Source organism: Zea mays, chromosome 5 (assembly GCF_902167145.1).
Source record: "Zea mays cultivar B73 chromosome 5, Zm-B73-REFERENCE-NAM-5.0, whole genome shotgun sequence".
Lineage (NCBI taxonomy): Eukaryota > Viridiplantae > Streptophyta > Magnoliopsida > Poales > Poaceae > Zea > Zea mays.
The window spans coordinates 169,285,461-169,302,559 of record NC_050100.1 but is presented as its reverse complement, the minus strand read 5'-3'; positions in this window follow the sequence as shown (position 1 = coordinate 169,302,559).

Here is a 17,099-nt window from a genome sequence, read left to right as displayed (position 1 = left end):
GTTGGGGGCGACGCGACGGCTTTGGGCTGAGTTGGTTAGGAGAAGCCAGGCATCGTCGATCCATCGGCGTCGGGCGTGCCTTGCTTGCTTGCGCCGGAGATATAGATGGATGGTTCTCTTCTCTCACTACACTCACTCACTGCTGGCTTAATAAAGATTATTAGTAGGTTGCTTTTCTTCTCATTTTAATTGCCCTCCTTGGCTGACAAGCAGTACTTTTAACCTGTGCTTTCCTTGGTCCCTGTGCACCAGTATGGAACCCAGCAATTTCTCTGAGATTCCTATGTTCCTCAGAAAGTTCAGAATTGGTCAATTCGGTTTTTCTTGTACGAACTCTATTAAAAGTTGATACTCAGAGCACCTTCCATTTTGACCGCTGGTAGTGGTAGTGGCGGAACGATTTCTTTTTTCTTTTCTTTTTTTTTTGGCTGAAATTGATTCCTCCCTCGTATCAAGAGGAAATGCGGACTACTTATCGACTGCTAGTCGTGGTGGGTAAAAATAGAAATGAGAAAAACTCGTTACATGTTCTCAGCTCCTAGTTTATTTATTGCGTAATAAGCATGTTGTCTAAAATGGGTGGCGGGCCTGACTTTTTGGTTGTTATTACCAAATCCATGAAGTTATTACACGTTATATTCCGATAACTTGTCTCGCACGCATCGGATATATATGTGTTAATTGAGATATATTGCATTGTTCCACACTAGTATTTCTAAAAAAAATAATTAGCCTTGGTCCACGTTCTTCCTTCGATGGACTTGAAGTTGAACACACAACACAAAGTGGGTCTACCGATGTGTTATCTATCACGCTTGAATGGATGAAGGCTAACATGCTTTATTCCATTTAGAGCTTATTCGGTTGTAGGGAATTAGAAAGGATAGAGAGAGATTAAATTTCCTCCTATTTGACTATGAGGGGATTTAATCCCCTCCAATCCCCCTCGACCCACCGTGGAGCAGTATGCATCTTTTTCCCTGTTGTTGTGACTTGTTGATATGGAAATATCTATCTAGCTACAATGTCCTTGAGTATGAGATGAAGTAGGTACCTTGGTGTGGAAGCTTTGCATGACAAACATTTTGTGACGATGAATTGTACGTGTCCCTATAATAGTTGCTATGTTTTGTGAAATTTAGGCGTTGTCATATGCGCTGGTTCACTTATGCCACAAGTACAGGATAAAAACGAGATAAAATATCTTCTTGGTACAATTTTCTTGCTCCAAATGATGTATAAAACAACATGCGCTATCTAGATATGCTATATACATAGCATGCGATATATCTACATGTAACGTATGGTTTCGGCATCATGGATGTTAGGGCTAAAGGTTAAGCACGTAGACGGCTAACGTAGCTGTTTTATCTCTGAAACGGAGACAGAGTGCACTAGTAAATCACAAAGTAACGCTCGAGGTCACAGAGAGCGACTGGCCACAGGGGATCCTTTGTGGGACCCGCCCATTAACCGCGCCTCTCGTTTCGACTTTCGAATGGCCGAAGGGCACAAACCCGAACCTGTCGCCTGTTGCAGGGCCCGACTCTGTCCCCGCCCCTCTCCTGTTCCTGATGGCCCCGCCTCTATGGGCCCCGCCCCACAGAGAAGTGGATAGGGATGCCGCGAGTGGGGAAAGGAAAGCAGGGCTCACACGGAAGATTCGGAGGGATCAAAAGCCTGGGTACGGTGCAGGTGCAGCTGCGGGAAATCCTTTGCGTCTCGTGTCGTCCAGCCGGGCGGGGCGGCCAGCTGCGTGTTTTTGTGCTCAAAGATAGTACTACCCCTACCCACCTAGCCTACTGTCTACCCATATCTCTTTACCCATACCGGAGTATATGCCTCCGAAATGGCGTTGGTATGCAACCGTACGCAACTGTTGCTCTCCGGCGTTTGTTCCAAAGACCACGCTCTGTAGTACTACTTCCTCTGTTTTTTTAATCTTTATTCTGGATTATTCTATATTATTAATTAAATATATCTACTCTTGTAACCTCTACTCCCTCTGAATACTAAAAGTAAGGTAAAGCTATTTTTTGGCCAGTCCATGGTTCCGTCATTTAAATAGTAAAATAAACTAACGCTTTCTGAATACTAAAAGTAAGGTAAAGCTATTTTTTTGGCCAGTCCATGGTTCGGTCATTTAACTAGTAAAATAAACTAAAAATACAGTTGTGCCAATCCTACAGATATTTTATAAAAAGATAAGAAAATAAAATAAAATCGAGTCATCCTAGATCTACCTCGATGTGCCGCATCTAAGGTTCATACACAACACTGTGATTGGGCTATTCCAGCACGGCCGCCCTAGTGGACAATGGGTAGGGCCAAGGTAATGCTTGTTGGGCCACGGGGCGCCCAACAGCACCGAGGCATTTAGATTTGTATGGTCGTATACTAGTGATCCGACTGTATAGTTAGACAGCAGCGCAAACAAGACAATGGTTCGTGTAGACGAGACAACTAGGTATTAGCACAGTAGAGCAGTCAGACCATCAATTAAGGTACATAGATTTTTCGATTTGGTCAATTTGATATTAGTTAGACTGGATTCGAGATTGTAGTTATTTGATTAAGGAGGGGAGTGCTGGCATGGGCACCCATTATGGCGCTGACACACGTCATGTCTATAAGGCCTAAAGTCGCGATGACACGAGAAGGAAAACACTGCCATAGTCCTCGCAAGCCGCTCGAGACTTTTAGCTGCTTACTCTAGTGGCGGCAAGGCGGAGAGGGAAGGAGGTGACGACTAGTGTTTGGTGTCGTCCGAGCCACCTCACTGGTATGGATGTGAATGGTGTGGATATTGTCCATCTGTATTTGAATTCGATCCGTCTATGAAAGATGCGATCTGATTCGTATTCAAGTTCGGGTATTCAGTATTTCATCCATATCTTTATACTCAAAGTTGGATACTTAAGGTGTCGATATCCATTTAAATCTTATCCGACACAACACAGTAATATTCGTATCTGATCCGATTCGGAGGAGAAAATATGAAAACAAATATGAAACGAACAATACTGAATGGTGGTAATTTAGTCCTAAAAATCATGACTCGATAACTAAGAGTTTGTAATAATTTAATCCCAAACTTAAAAAGAATGGGAGTCTTAGTCTGGTTCTTTTATACCTTGACTTAGGTCACTCACAAGCTCTTTGAATGATCACCGAACTTTCGATGACCACAAAACCATCTAAGTGATGTTGGTCACCAAAAGTAAAGATTGAAAAGGTTAGGCTCAAAAGAAGATTGAAAAGAAGATTGAAAAGGTTAGGCTCAAAAGAGCCTTACTTGAGCTCTTCTGGGCCTCACCGGGCGAGGACGGTGGTGCACTGGACCGGGCCTACAGAGCCTGGAACTCAAGCACTAGGCGGCCTAACACACAGACCGGGTCTGTGTGCACCAAACCACCAATACGATTGAATTTTTAAGTCTCAGGTTTTTATTTATAAAAAAACACGAGACCTTCTATAGTAAGTGGTCTGGTGGTGCACCGAACTACATATAACGGGTAACTCCTGTGGACACTGACCAATGACTATATGATGTGGGTTTTTATTTATAAAAAAACACGAGACCTTCTATAGTAGTGTTGGGACTATGCTTCGTCGCCGAAGGTCTTGTAGGAAGAAGCAGTTTTCGGCTGAAGCTGTTAGTATGAGATGACCGAAGGTTCCTCTTCATGAAGCTTCGGAATCTGCAAACCGACATAAAAGTAGAATGACCTTTTAGTCCATAAATGTTTGAGTCACCGTTGTAATCCCTTATGAGGGATATGATTATAATTCCTCAGAGGCTACGCCCTGTGCCTATAAATAGGTGAACAGTACCTCTGTACTGTTCACGCAATCTTGTAATCACTGGCACATTACACTGGAATTATTGCTTTCTGCTAAGACGAAGGTATAAATGTACCTAAATGTTATGTTTCAATATTTAGGTTCACATAATAAAATATATGTGAATATTGTTATTCATTTTCGGCATGTCTTTCTATAATGCCTTATATTTTACATTTTACTTCATATTGTTTTTCAAATCTAATCTCGAAGGTATGACTTTCGTGATATTTTGTTTATGGCCTTCGTCCGAAGCTCATTAAATCCTTGGAGAGATAATGCTTCCGCGGACGAAGGGCATTAATATTTAATATTTTATGTTGCCTTGTTCTTAATTCATAGCATTTGAGAACAAGTCCCCAACATTGGCGCCCACCTCCGGTGAACTCACTTCCACTTTTTTGAGCTGATGGCTTCGTTCAACGATCGAGCTGGAGCTGCTTCGGCTCCGAAGCTGGTGCTCCCGATAACAGGTGGTTCGTGCTCAGAACCAGCCAACAAAAAGCAAAAGAAAGAGGCGCAGAGAAGGGTACAACATGTTGGAGTGCAGGGACCCTTCATCAAGTCAAGGTGGTCCCACATACCAATCACCTTCTCCCAGGAGGACCTTCAGCTCAAGGATTTTCCTCATAACGATGCTACGGTTATTTCTTGCGTTATCAAAGGGTTTCTGGTCCACAATGTCTTGGTTGATATAGGCAGTGCAGCTGATATCATATTTGCTAAGGCCTTCAGGCAAATGCAAGAGCCAGAAGATAAGATTCATGATGCTACACACCCTCTCTGTGGCTTCGGAGGAAGACAGATTGTAGCACTGGGCAAGATCACCATGCCAGTGACCTTCGGATTCATCAACAACACCAGAACTGAGCAAGTTGTGTTTGACATTGTTGACATGGAATACCCTTACAATGCAATTATTGGTCGTGGCACCCTCAATGCTTTCGAAGCAATTCTTCATCCTGCTTACCTCTGCATGAAGATACCTTCGGATCAAGGACCCATTGCTATTCATGGGAGTCAGGAAGCTGCCAGAAGGGCTGAGGGAAACTGGACTGACTCAAAAGCAATCCATAACATAGATGGAGCTGAAGCTTGTGAACAATATAAATTTAGAAGGGAGAAAGCAGCTTCAGCAGATCAGCCGAAGCACATGCTCTTATGTGAGGACATAGCAGAGCAGAGGGTGCTGTTGGGCTCTCAATTATCCGAAGAACAGGAGAAAACCTTGATAAGGTTTTTGTTCAACAACAAAGATGTTTTTGCATGGTCAGCCAATGATCTTTGCGGGGTTAACAGGGATGTTATTGAACACTCGCTCAATGTTGACCCATCCTTCAGACCCAGAAAGCAGAGGCTTCGGGAAATGTCTGATGACAAGGCCGAAGGTGCTCGTAATGAAGTCAAAAGACTCTTCAGTGCAGGAGTTATCAGAGAAGTAAAGTACCCAGAATGGCTAGCTAATACTGTTATGGTAAAAAAGGCCAATGGCAAATGGCGAATGTGTATCGATTTTACAGATCTCAACAAGGCCTGTCCGAAGGACGAATTCCCTTTACCAAGGATAGACTCTTTAGTTGATGCAGCAGCTTCGTCAGAGCTTATGAGTCTTCTCGATTGTTATTCAGGCTATCATCAAATTAGGATGAAGAAGGAGGATGAGCCAAAGACCAGTTTCATAACCCCTAGTGGAACATATTGTTACCTTCGGATGCCTGAGGGGCTCAAGAACGCTGGAGGAAGTTTCAGCAGAATGACTGCGAAGGTTCTCCAGTCTCAGATAGGCAGAAATGTGCTAACTTATGTTGATGACATCATTGTAAAAAGCACGAAACAGGAAAATCACATTGCTGATTTGCAGGAGACCTTCGCCAGTTTCAGACAAGCTGGCCTAAAGTTGAATCCAGAAAAATGTGTCTTCGGAGTAAAGAAGGGGAAATTTCTTGGATGCTTGGTTTCAACAAAGGGAATTGAAGCTAATCCAAGTAAAATTGAAGTTATACTTCGAATGGAGCCACCAACTACAAAAAAGGGGGCCCAAAGATTGACAGGGAGGTTGGCATCTCTTAATAGATTTATATCCAGATCAGCAGAAAGAAATTTACCATTCTTCGAAGTGCTGAAATCAGCCGAAGTCTTTCAATGGGGACCAAGCTAACAAAAAGCCTTCGAGGAACTGAAGCAATATCTGATAGATTTAACAACATTAACTCCACCAACGCCAGGGGCTCCTTTGTTATTATATGTGGCAGCTTTACACTCAGCGGTAAGTGCAGCGCTTGTTCAGGAGAAGCTTGATGGCCAAGTCAAGAAGCAGGTCCCAGTGTATTTTGTATCTGAAGTTCTTAGTATATCAAAGAAAAACTATACAGAATTGGAGAAGGTGTTATATGCTGTTTTGATGGCATCCAGGAAGCTTCGGCATTACTTTCAAGCATACAATATTGTTGTTCCTTCTTCACAGCCGTTGAAGGATATTATGAGAAATAGAGAATCTACTGGGCGGATTGGAAAATGGGCTGCAGAACTCAATGAATTTTGCATTGATTATGTGCATAGATCTTCGATCCAGTCTCAAGCGTTGGCAGATTTTATCGCCGATTGGACGCCAGGGGCTCAGGATGAAGAAACAAATAAAGATGCCGAAGTATGGACAGTGTTTTGCGATGGGTCTTGGGGAACCTTCGGAGCAGGAGCAGCCGCTGTGTTGGTCTCACCATCCAAAGTTAAAACTTGTTATGCGGCAAGACTCGATTTTAGTTGTACAAACAATATTACTGAGTACGAAGCCCTGCTTTTGGGTCTTCGGAAGTTAAAAGCAATGGGAGTCAGAAGGGCCATTCTTAAAACTGATTCCCAGGTCGTTTCGGGTCATATCGACAAGAGTTGCAAGGCTAAAGATCCGAAACTTGAAAAATATCTAGACACGGTCCGAAGAGTCGAAGCTTCCTTCGAAGGATTTTCTGTCAAAAATATCCCTCGAGGACAAAATGAGCATGCTGATTTGCTAGCTAAGTCAGCAGCACAGGGGCTGCCCTTACCTTCGGATGTGTTCTTTGAAACAATAAAAGCACCTTCAGTGGAACTTCTTGAAAGAGCAGTCCTCAATATATCTCCTGTTTATAGCGAAGATTGGAGAACTGAGATCATCTCTTACCTTCAGGGTAAATTCCTTTCAGATGACGAAACTTATAACAGGAGGATAGAGGCAAGAGCTCGTCCATATGTCATGATAGAAGGGGAGTTGTACAAGCATGGAGTTTGTGCTCCACTACTCAAGTGTTTATCTAGAACCGAAGGCATAGAATTGATGAAAGAAATACATGCAGGCCTGTGCGGATCTCACATTGGATCTAGGCCGTTACTTGGAAAAGTTTTCCGTCAAGGGTTTTATTGGCCGAAGGCAGCTTCGGATGCAGCGGAATTAGTTCAAAAGTGCGAAGGTTGTCAGAAATGTGCAAGAGATCAAAAATAACCTTCGTCCTTAACCCAGCTCATACAACCCATCTGGCCATTGCAAAGGTGGGGCCTTGACTTGTTAGGTCCGTTACCACCGGCCCAAGGAAACTTAAGATATGTTGTAGTGGCTGTACAATATTTTTCTAAATGGATTGAGGCAAAGCCTTTAGCCACAATAACTTCGGCCACCATTCAAAAGTTTTTCTGGCAGAATATTGTTTGTCGTTTCGGGGTACCAAAGGCCATCACTGTAGATAATGGAACACAGTTCGACTCCGAAGCTTTCAGAGATTTCTGTGATCAAATTGGTACGAAGATCCATTTTGCATCAGCCAGGCATCCGGAGTCAAACGGACTCGTTGAAAGAGCCAATGGCATTATAATGACAGGAATAATGAAGTTAATCTTCAATCAACCTAGGGGAAAGTGGCCAGATCAATTAATCAAAGTGGTATGGAGCCACAACACAACAATATCAAGGTCAACAGGCTTTACTCCATTCAAACTATTGTTTGGTGACGAAGCAATAACTCCGGAGGAAGCCAAAACTGGATCAATAAGAGTAGTAGCTTCGGCAGAGTCAGATTCTGAAGCTGTTTATTCTGTGGAAAAAGATGCTATAGAAGGGATCAGGCTTCAAGCTGTGGAGAACATCAATAAGTATCAAGCCGAAACAATCAAATGGCGTGATAGAAAGGTTCGGCTAAAGAATATTGAGCCAGGACATTTGGTGCTTCGGCGAGTGGCTAACCCAGATACAGTGGGCAAGTTGCAGTTGAAATGGGAGGGACCTTTTTTGGTAGCATCTTCGTCAAGACCCGGTTCATACAGATTGAAGGATATGGACGGCAATAACTTCGTTAAGCTCATCAATTTCACCCTCAATATGTTCGAAGGTCTTTGGTAAATCTTCAGCTGACGGGGTGAATTTCTCACTGCTAGCTCCGACTGAGTGGAAAATTTTTCTCAGTCGTTGAATACATTTGTTGCTAAATTCCAAACATTTGTCTTGAAGGCCCGCCAATAGTTTTTTCAAATCTGAATTTTGTTGGACTTCGACTTCAAGTTTTGCATTAAGTTCTTGCTTTTCTTGTTCAAACTGTTCAGATTGACAGAGAAGCTTCGTGTTCAGTTCTGTTATTTTAGCTTCGGCTTCCGCCAATAAGCCTTCAGTCGCTTGAAGCTCGAAGTTCTTCTTTTCAATAGTAGCTGATTGCTCTTTTATTTTGCCTTCTAAATTTTCAATTATAACTTCGTGTTTCTTGTCTTCCAGATCTTGCTGCATTTTCAAAGCTTTGCTCAACAGCATACTCTGCATGAAAACAACCTTCGTTAGACATGTCTTCATTATCCAAAACAATAAAAGTCAGGGGAAAAGTAGTTCACCTTGAAATTGGAATAAAATAAACTACCAACGATATGTTGTCGTCGGTAGCGGCTAATGTCCGTTTCTAGCTTCGGAAAACCGATACTCTTTGACAGAGTACCGATAACCTTAGCTCTAGTTTGATTCCGGATACAGTCTAATTTTTCATCATCAATACCTCCGAAGAGGAGTGCTCCTGGTTTATATCCGCAAGATTTGGCATACTCTTTAAGCTCTTCTATTTCGGTTTTAGACAATTTTTCTCCAACTAAATTTTGAAACATGAAGGCCTCGTCCTCTGAAGCTTCGTCAGCAATTTCCTTTTCTTTCCCCGACGCTGCGGCCACGGCCTCTTCGGCGGCAGTAGTAGCTTCTTCTGTGGCCATGTCTAGCAGCATTTTGTCGATGTGTTCAATTGTGCTTTCCAAGTTCAAATCTTCAATTGAGGTAGCTTCGGCAGCCGCGACCTCCGAAGGTGTGATTTCAATATTTGTCATTCCCTCAGCCGCTGGTATCTTCTGAGCTGAAGCTCTCGGTGGTGTCTTGTCAATGACCTCTGTCACACCGATGATTCTTTGTCTCTTTGCTTTAGTCGTTTTCTTCGTTTTTTCGGGCTCCTTTTCCTTCTGAAAAAACTTTGTCAGTTGAGGCCCCAATGAACTTAGCTTCGCAGGCAGGGATTCAGTCATTACCTTCAAAATTTCCTCCACGTCAGTGGCAGAGTGTGATGCGGGAGTTTCTTCTTCGTCGGATACTTTTTGCTTCGGAGAAGACGCTTTCCTCTTCTTCGGAATTTTCTTCTTTGATGGTTCTTTCTCATCTTCATTTAAGGCTTCGGTTATCCTTTTCCTTTTCCGGCCTCCGACACCTTTATTCAGATTTTCGTAGTCAGGGTATTCAAAACCCAAGGCGTCCAGCACTCGATTCAGTCTTCGCTTCGGACGGGTGCCGAAGGCCGCGGTCATCAACTGATCTTCTTTTTTGGAGTAATTGCCGAGTATTTCATTGCACATTACTTCAATTGTATCCAACCACTCTTGGCAAGGTGTTTTAAAGTATTTCTTAAACTTGAAATAGTAGGGTAACCGCACAAGTTCTCCTTCTTTTTTCTCCCCCTCTAGTTTCGGCATTTCCCATTCTTTTAAACTAGGAAAAACCCTGAAAGCCAAAAACTCCTGAACCAGGTCTCTTGTACTGATATGCTCTGCAATAATTCTGAATTCATCCAACGCTTGTTGGGTTGGGCCTTCTGGTGTCATGTTGCAACGAGGTCGGGTTTCTCCGAAAATTAGTTCAAGCGGACTCTGCACAAGCTTCTCCTTGTCGTCATCAACCTTGACATAGAACCACTCCGACTTCCAACCTGCCGCCCATTTGCTTCGGTAGCTGATTACAGGAAATTTTGTGGATTTCCGATAAGCAAAATTATAGCAACCAAAGTTATCATGCAATCCATCTTTTCTAGCCTTCGTCTGATAGTGCAGCTCGTGAACTCGACAAAAGCTGTCCGCAAACGGCTCCACTGCCTGGCTTCGGAGGGCCCAGATATAAACACTAAGCCTAACGATAGCGTTAGGAGTCAACTGATGAAAGTAGATACCAAACCTCTTCAATACCTCTGCGATAATCCCATGCAGGGGGAATCTTAATCCAACCTTTAGAAAGCTCTTGAAAATGATAATTTCATCCTTCTCCGGCTTTGGGGTAGTTTCTTCCCCCCCGAAGCGTAGTAGCTTCTTCTGACTTTCACTGAAAAAACCTGACTTTACCATCTTGGAGAGATCAGCCTTCGAAACAGTAGACTTTCCGAAGTCCAAGTGGCTGGGCTTACTTGGCATAGCAATACGATAATCATCTTCAGGATCAGTTTCCTCAATGTTTTCTTCTTCTGCTTCGGCAGTTGTTTGTTCTGCTTGTTCTACATCAGCACTGGGGATTTTTTCCGAAGTTACCAGCCCAGATCGTTGCATCGCTTCGGAGATGGGAATAGTCTCCGAACCTTCAGCTTCGCCTCCCTCACGCTCAACCCTAGCGGTAGAGCGCACTCTGGCCATTTAATTCTGAATTTGTGGGAATTAAATACTTTTTCTTCCGAAGTTTTTTTTCTTCTGACGAAGCAGGCTTCAAGCTGGAGCTTCGTTCGTTTCCGAGAGTCAAGCTTCGGCTATGGTTAAAAATTTTGGCAGCAAAACAGTGCAAATAGCAATGAATGCTGTGGTAACTTCACACCTACTCGTCTGTTTATATAGTACTGCAGGTAAGAAGGCGAAGCGCCAGGATTTTTACACCAGGCGGACAGCCGCTTGCACTCGCTGCGCGGTGGACCGCAGAGACCAAACAGTAACTCTGCAAGGTGGGATCGCTATGCGCTGGGAAACTGAATCGTTTCTCGTCAACGAGCTCAGGGAAGGTGTTTTTTGGACATTACACTGGAATTATTGCTGGCACATTACACTGGAATTATTGCTTTCTGCTAAGACGAAGGTATAAATGTACCTAAATGTTATGTTTCAATATTTAGGTTCACATAATAAAATATATGTGAATATTGTTATTCATTTTCGGCATGTCTTTCTATAATGCCTTATATTTTACATTTTACTTCATATTGTTTTTCAAATCTAATCTCGAAGGTATGACTTTCGTGATATTTTGTTTATGGCCTTCGTCCGAAGCTCATTAAATCCTTGGGGAGATAATGCTTCCGCGGATGAAGGGCATTAATATTTAATATTTTATGTTGCCTTGTTCTTAATTCATAGCATTTGAGAACAAGTCCCCAACAAGTAGGTGGTCCGGTGGTGCACCGAACTACCTATAACGGGTAACTCCTGTGGACGCGTGCTAGCCAACGACTATATGATGTGGCACTCGGTCCAGAGGTGAAATGGACTTATCCGGTGCCGATCAGATATGGAAGAGGCCAGTCACATCCCTTGGATGAAGCTACTATTCCTGATCTGGTGCCCCCGAGAATAGCAGGATTTCAACAACATTTAGAAGGAATGAACAACGACTAGGGGCTGGTCTTGGGCTAGAAATAGGGACCCATGACGTGCTCCTTCTATACCCAAGCACCCCAAGAGCAAAACTTCACTATCATACTCTGCAACAACACGTTTATGACATTCTAGTGAGATCCAGGCATCGTTCTGAGCTGTTCTTGTCTTTCTGTGAGAGCGATGTGTTATGATCTTCATTCTTATGGTATGTTGCTTCATGTGTTTCTCTTGTGTGTGTACTCGCTTCTCTCCCTTGTGTTGTGCTCTGGGTTGTAACTCTGATTTTTGTGTACGGCTATAAGAGACTACAATTTATGGAGATTCCTTGTGATGAGATTATATTCGATATAAGGAAGATCGTGGCACTCAAGTTGATAGTTGGATCACTTGAGAGGGGTTGAGTGCAACCCTTGTCCATTAAGACACCACAACGTGGAATAGGCAAGCATTTGAGGCTTGACCGAACCACGGGAAAAATCACCTTGTCTCTTGTGCTTGTTTCTTTGTGATTTTTCTTCCTATATCTAAGCTCCATCTTTCACTTGCAATATTGATCTTAGTTAATTAAATATCTTGAAAGAGCAATTAAGTGAAGAGAACCCTGCTTCACGCTTCAACTTGGTCATATTTTGCATTAACTCCTAATTTGGACCAAGTTCGTGTTTGAAGTTGCGTTTTGTAGGTATCACCTATTCAACCCCCTCTAGGTGACTCTCGTATATACATTAGCTACTCTTAGTGCGCTAATACCAACTCCCAAGTTATTCACTAGGCAAAGGCTCTTACACTCCAAAGGGTTTCCTCAGCTAACCAAATGAGCAACGGGACTACACTCCAATTCACCAACTAGCCTTTGTGATACCTCTAAGGTGAAATAGTAGGCATCAGACCATCTATGTCTAAGCGATGGACCATCACCCTTGGTTCGATGACATACAATTGTTAGATTGACCTCACTATGTCAGATACATCCATTAGAGTGTTATGTAGGAGCCTATGATCCAATGATCCCTTGTTGGGCCATTGTAACACTCATGAAACCTATCTGGTCACATTCTAGATGGCTATGGACCGAACACAATAGTCTAATGGACACCTTATTCACAAAGTTTGGCGCTCCTCTAGGAAGAACCCTAGTTGTTGTAGTTGCACTGCTTACTCTAACAGGCTCTGTCGGACTAGTCCAATGTTGCCAGAACCTCTCTGTCTATTTTCACATACCACTGGACTCAGGCACAATGGTCTGATGACCCTATTCACGAAGTCTGACAATCATGCCTTCACTAGCATTCCACATATATGCGTCGAATGATACTCATCGGATCAACGACATTGTTTCTCAGGTCTGACGTCTTTAAGCACTCCAAAATCACTTCCAATTCAAAAGCTTGGTGAACAGGTTGTGTTTCAAGTGACTTTTAGGCCCCATCTAAGCTACTTAGATCTAGAGTTAACTAGTGTGCACCATACCTGACTCATTTTAGACTTATTTAGACCAAGCTACTAGTTTACACTTACTTTGTAGTATGATCAAAGGAAAAAACAAAGGCCTAAATTACTATAATTGTCTCTCAACTCCGATTAACACTTGGAACTAGTCCATCCTTAACCTTTCCAACCACCACATTTTTAAAAACCGAAATAAATTCAGTATTTAGAGACATAAAAACTATTGATTCTCAAAAAATCATCATTATTATAACCTAGGTCAAATTACCTTCGCAAAATAAACGCCAGGTAATAATCATCAAACCCATTGAAGCCCTTAACGTTTTTGTAGCTGATGCAACTAATAGTTACCTAGAGCTAGTGACGCCGGAAAATCAACGTTCCATTTCTTATAAGGCCACGAGCTAGTGAAGGTCCGCAAAACAAGAAAAAAGAAAAACGTGAACAATTACTCTATGGTCTTAGTGTTTGGTTGAGGAGCCAAGTAGAACAGAGCCGTTCCATCCCTGATTCTAGGAACAGAGCCGCTCTGTTCTGTGTTTGGTAAGCTAGAACGGAGCAGATCTATTTTTTGTTTGGTTGCAGAGTTGAAAGGGAATTATGCTTACACCTAGTTCCTAAATAATTTTGGTGGTTGAATTGCCCAACACAAATAATTGGACTAACTAGTTTTGCTCTAGTGTATAAGTTATACAGGTGTCAAAGGTTCACAACAAGCCAATCAAAAAGACCAAAGTTGGGTTCAAATTAGAGAGCTAAAGGCATCCCGAAAGTCTCCCTGGTCTGGCGCATCGGACTATCCGGTGGCGCATCGGACAGTGTCCGGTGCACCAGGGGACTTCGCCCAGAACTCCTCAGCCTCGGGAAATTCTCAGAGTCGGCGCGCTATAATTCACCGAACTGTCCGGTGTACACCGGATAGTGTCTGGTGCTCCAAGAAGACGCGGCTCCGGAACTTGGCAGCCTCGGGAAATCATAAAGGCTGCTCCGCTATAATTCACCGGACATGTCCGGTGTACACCGGACTGTCCGGTGTAACAGCGGGGCAACAGCTACTTCGCGCCAACGGTCGCCTGCAACAGCAATTAATGCACGCCAGAGCGCGCAGACGTCAGGCACGCCCATACTGGCGCACCGGACACTCAACAGTACATGTCCGGTGCGGCACCGGACATCCAGGCGGGCCCAGAAGTCAGAACTCCAACGGTCGAATCGCAACGGCTTTGGTGACGTGGCTGGCGCAACGGACATGTCCGGTGTACACCGGATATGTCCGGTGTACACCGGACTGTCCGGTGCACCATACAACAGACAGCCTCCACCAACGGTCATGTTTGGTGGTTGGGGCTATAAATACCCCAACCACCTCACCATTCATTGCATTCAAGTTTTCCAGCTTCCAACCACTATACAAGAGCTAGCATTCATTGCAAAGCACACCAAAAGAGATCAAATCCTCTCCCAACTCCACACAAAGCCTTAGTGACTAGAGAGAGTGATTTGTAGTGTTCATTTGAGCTCTTGCGCTTGGATCGCTTCTTTTCTTTGGCATTCTTTCTTGTGATCAAACACTCACTTGTAATTGAGGCAAGAGACACCAATTGTGTGGTGGTCCTTGCGGGAAGTTTGATTCCCAAAGTGATCTGAGAAGAGAAGCTCACTCGGTCCGAGGGACCGTTTGAGAGAGGGAAAGGGTTGAAAGAGACCCGGTCTTTGTGACCACCTCAACGGGGAGTAGGTTTGCAAGAACCGAACCTCGGTAAAACAAATTCTTGTGTCACACTCCTTATTTGCTCGAGATTTGTTTTGCACCCTCTCTCGCGGACTCGTTTTTATTTCTAACGCTAACCCGACTTGTAGTTGTGTTTATATTTGTAAATTTCAGTTTCGCCCTATTCACCCCCCCTCTAGGCGACTATCAATTGGTATCAGAGCCCGGTGCTTCATTAGAGCCTAACCGCTCGAAGTGATGTCGGGAGATCACGCCAAGAAGGAGATGGAGACCGGCGAAAAGCCCACTACAAGCCACGGGAGCACTTCATCGGAAGAGTCCCGCACCAAGAGGAAGGAGAAGAAAGACTCCTCCAAAGGGAAGGAGAAGAAGAAGGACTCCTCCAAAGGGAAGGAGAAGAAATCTTCTTCACACAAAGAGAAAAAGGAGAAGTCTTCCTCCCACAAGCCGCAGCGGAGTGGGGACAAGAAAAAGAGGATGAGGAAAGTGGTCTACTACGAGACCGATTCTTCATCAACCTCCACCTCCGGCTCCGACGCGACATCCGTCACTTCTAAGCGCCAAGAGCGCAAGAAGTATAGTAAGATTCCCCTACGCTACCCTCGCATTTCTAAACATACACCTTTACTTTCCGTCCCATTAGGCAAACCACCAACATTTGATGGTGAAGACTACGCTAGGTGGAGTGATTTAATGCGATTTCATCTAACCTCACTCCACAAAAGTATATGGGATGTTGTTGAGTTTGGTGCACAGGTACCATCCATAGGGGATGAAGACTATGATGAGGATGAAGTGGCCCAAATCGAGCACTTCAACTCCCAAGCCACAACCATACTCCTTGCCTCTCTAAGTAGAGAGGAATATAACAAGGTGCAAGGGCTGAAGAGTGCGAAGGAGATTTGGGACTTACTCAAGACCGCGCACGAGGGTGATGAACTCACCAAGATCACCAAGCGGGAAACGATCGAGGGGGAGCTCGGTCGCTTTCGTCTTCGCCAAGGGGAGGAGCCACAAGATATGTACAACCGGCTCAAAACCTTGGTGAACCAAGTGCGCAACCTTGGGAGCAAGAAATGGGATGACCACGAGGTGGTTAAGGTTATTCTTAGATCACTCATCTTCCTTAACCCCACTCAAGTTCAATTAATTCGTGGTAATCCTAGATACACACTAATGACCCCCGAGGAAGTTATCGGGAATTTTGTGAGCTTTGAATGTATGATCAAGGGCTCAAAGAAGATCAACGAGCTTGATGATCCCTCCACATCCGAAGCACAACCGGTGGCACTCAAGGCGACGGAGGAGAAGAAGGAGGAGTCTACACCAAGTAGACAACCAATCGACGCTTTAAAGCTCGACAACGAGGAGATGGCTTTAATCATCAAAAGCTTTTGCCAAATCCTCAAGCAACGGAAGGGGAAGGATTACAAATCCCGTTCCAAGAAGGTTTGCTACAAGTGTGGTAAGCCCGGTCACTTTATTGCTAAATGTCCATTATCAAGTGACAGTGACAGGGATAACGACAAGAAGGGCAAGAGGAGAGAAAAGAAGAGGTACCACAAGAAGAGGAGCGGTGATGCCCACGTGTGCCGCGAGTGGGACTCCGACGAGAGCTCCACCGACTCCTCCGACGACGAGGACGCCGCCAACATCGCCGTCACGAAGGGACTCCTCTTCCCCAACGTCGGCCACAAGTGCCTCATGACAAAGGACGGCAAAAAGAAGAAGGTTAAATCTAAATCCTCCACTAGATATGAGTCCTCTAGTGATGATAATGCTAGTGATGAGGAAGATAATTTGCGTACCCTTTTTGCCAACCTTAACATGGAACAAAAGGAAAAATTAAATGAATTAATTAGTGCTATTCATGAAAAGGATGACCTTTTGGATTCTCAAGAGGACTTCCTAATTAAGGAAAATAAAAAATATGTTAAGGTTAAAAATGCTTATGCTATAGAAGTTGAGAAATGTGAAAAATTATCTAGTGAGCTAAGCACTTGCCATGAGACAATAGACAACCTTAGAAATGAAAATGCTAATTTGTTGGCTAAGGTTGATTCTCATGTTTGTAATGTTTCAATTACCAATTCTAGAAATAATGATGATGGTTTACTTGCTAGGATTGAAGAATTGAACATTTCTCTTGCTAGCCTTAGGATTGAAAATGAAAAATTGCTTGCTAAGGCTAAAGATTTTGATGTTTGCAATGCTACTATTTCCGACCTTAGAACTAAGAATGACATGT